Source organism: Arachis ipaensis, chromosome B10 (genome assembly GCF_000816755.2).
Source record: "Arachis ipaensis cultivar K30076 chromosome B10, Araip1.1, whole genome shotgun sequence".
NCBI lineage: Eukaryota > Viridiplantae > Streptophyta > Magnoliopsida > Fabales > Fabaceae > Arachis > Arachis ipaensis.
In genome coordinates, this window is record NC_029794.2 from 7448787 (window position 1) to 7452121 (window position 3335).

The window sequence follows — 3335 nt, forward strand, 5'->3', positions numbered from 1 at the left end:
TTAAATAAGAAATACAAAATGAAATAAACAATAATTAAAAAATACAAAATAAAATTATTTTAGTTTATTTTAGACTGATTTTGTATTATCTATTAAACAATTTTGTTAAATAAATTGGGTAACACAATGCAATCCTCCAGACATTGTTTATTTTGTTAATGTAGCCGTTAACATTGACAAAAATCTTTTAAGTTTCAATTAGATTGCTCGTATGGGAGTGGCAGCATCACTGACAAGTCACAAGTGCATGTTTCATTTGACCCATAAATAACCCAGACTGAAAATACTATACCTTGTTAGTAATTAATCTGATTAACTGAATAATTTAATCGTATACTCTCCATGCCTCCACAAAGTGAAACCAGAGAGTGCAATGTGTATGAAAGCATGCATTGGAATGATGAATAATAATCACGCATATGGCCGGCTGGTATATACAGGGTACAATATGAGATCATAAATGACAAAGTTCAAAGTCACAAGAAAAATCAAGGTATAAGGGAGAATGCATTAAACGTATCGTCCAATGTGGAATAACAAAATTAGATGTGATAAAAAGGTAGTGGAAGAAGAGAAAAATGCCAAATGGCTTAAGGTATATACTAGATTAGGAATAGAACATTTACATAAAATGATTACAAGCTAGTAACATTGAAAAAGGTAGTTCAATAAGTGGTATTACATATACGTTATAGAGGAGCCTTGGGATCCTAGGTTACTTAATCATAATTGCCATCCACATGATATATAAAATGAAAGAAAAAGTTATGCATGTCCATCTCATAAAGTAATACGCTCTGCCTCGAAGTGTTTTAGATTCCAGATTAGTGCCGTTGGTTATTCATCTTTTTTATTTGGTCTTTCCCCGCCACACTTTTTGTTGTATTTGCTTATTGTTTTTAAATAGCAATTTCCTACTTGATAATAATCCTTATTAATTTAACTAGTCTAATTACTCTATAATATAAACATTCAAAGAGTTTAATTTTGTTAGTTAGTACGTAAAAAATTTAGAATTTATACTTTTCACTAATTAATAAATTCTTTTTGTGGATGATTGTTTAAACAGTAATAAACATATAAAGTAGTTAAAATGTAGGGTAAAAAACCCTAATAAGCCAAGCCAAAAATAGTATAACGTAAATACGCCAAACTGAAAATCGTTTCAGCAATAAGCCAGAAGCTATTTTTATGTAATTCGAACCAGCTTGGTTCGAACTCCATTTCTACATAATTCGAACCAGTCTGGTTCGAATTATATACAAACACATGCACACACATAATTCGAACCAGCCTGGTTCGAATTACACACAAACACACGCACACACTAATTCGAACTAGCTTATACCATGAATTACTGTGTGTAATTCGAACCAAGCTGGTTCGAATTAGTGTGTGCATGTGTTTGTGTGTAATTCGAACCAGGCTGGTTCGAATTATGTGTGTGCGTGTGTTTGTATATAATTCGAACCAGGCTGGTTCGAATTATGTAGAAATGGAGTTCGAACCAAGCTGGTTCGAATTACATAAAAATAACTTCTAGCTTATTGCTGAAACGATTTTCAGTTTGGCGTATTTACGTTATACTATTTTTGGCTTGGCTTATTAGGGTTTTTTACCCTAAAATGTATGTGTCCCTACTCCCTATGCTTTAAATTTGATTTCAGTCTAAAATCATTTGAATTATTTTTTTCCTACTTACGATTTTAGTAGGTTTGACAGTCATAATGTACTCTTTAGAAGTTAGAACTAGTAGGGTTCAATTTGCCTTTGGAGATGAGAGTGTGAAGTGTATGTAGGGGTGGCAATATGTACCCTATCTATGGGTACTTAATTAACCCAATCTCATCCGGTCGGGTAGGGTTGCTAACCCGATCCGCAGCGGGTAGGGTTCTCGTGTGGGTCGGGTAGGGTGTGGGTTGAGTCTCACAATCCTACCCGACCAACCCCCACTTTATATATATATGTATATGTTATATACTTATATAAAAATATGTTTTAAATGGATGTTGAATTAAATACCTCTTATTAAATGTAAAATATTCTTAGCCACTAAAAGAAAATCATTAATTGATAATTCAATATTCTTTTTTACATAAAAATTAGTTATATTTTAAATTATCATCAAATTATATAATAAAATTGTATCTTTTTTATAACTCGCGGGTAGGGTTGGGTACCCACGAATTAAGAGCGGGTAGAGTTAGGGTTAAAAAATTCTCAACCCGCAGGTAGAGTTAAGGTTGGATCCAAATCCTACCCTACCCTACACCTTGTCACCCCTAAGTGTATGTGAACTAGAACAAACCTGTTTTCTCTTTTCTTTGGTTGGGGCATTGTTGTTGACAGTTACGTTGAGGAATTTATGCAATTCCTTTAGAATATGACTTATTAATTAATGGGAGTACTAGGGGAACAATGAAAATTTTGAACAACATGAACAACCACCAATCAAATGAAAATACACTACACCCTAATTTAATGCTATTAATTAAATTTACTCTTTTAACCCTATTAATTCACATTGTTTACACATTGTTCAAAAATCTTGTTGGTTACCTATACTTTGTCTTAATTATATCATAAATTTTAATCTTTTGTATATGATATGCAAGATATGTATCATCTTTTATAATCTTTTGTATATTTTATTCATGAAACACAACAGAATAGTTATAAATTGCTACCTACGATATCCTCAATTAGTTCTTCAACAGAATTCAAAGAAGAACACCATTAAGGACAGCTTTTCCAGCCATATTCTTCATCTATTTCACCTTCTTGTGCACCACACTATCTTTGTCCATCAACTGTTTCAGCCCTTTCTCTCTATGCATATATAAGTAGAACCATATACTTTGCTCTCTTGTGACCTCTAATTAAAGAACCATATACTACTTTTAATTTCTATGCAGAAGAACTATTCAATGATTTTTTCTGTACAGAAGAAACTTTGATTCATAGAATTATTCGTGACAGAAATATATTAAGAAATCTCGATTTTCTTGTCTTACCGGAGGCAATTAAGGAAGCAATAAAGAATCATAACCAATTAGTTCCATGTGATGGCAGTGACTGCATTTCATTTTTCTATTACCCAAACAAGTATGGTTTAGAACAACAAGCAACCTCTACTCAATTCAGATTTCAGTAAACAACAACTGAATCACTTGAACTAAACCAAACTTCAGATTTCACGGATAACAGGCAATTAGTGTACAAAACCCCCAAATTAAAAACCCTAAATCGGAACCCTAAACCTCCAATTTCAGAACCAAATGAAAATCTATACACACCTTCTCAATGATGGTGAGCAGAGAGAACGATGATGCTAG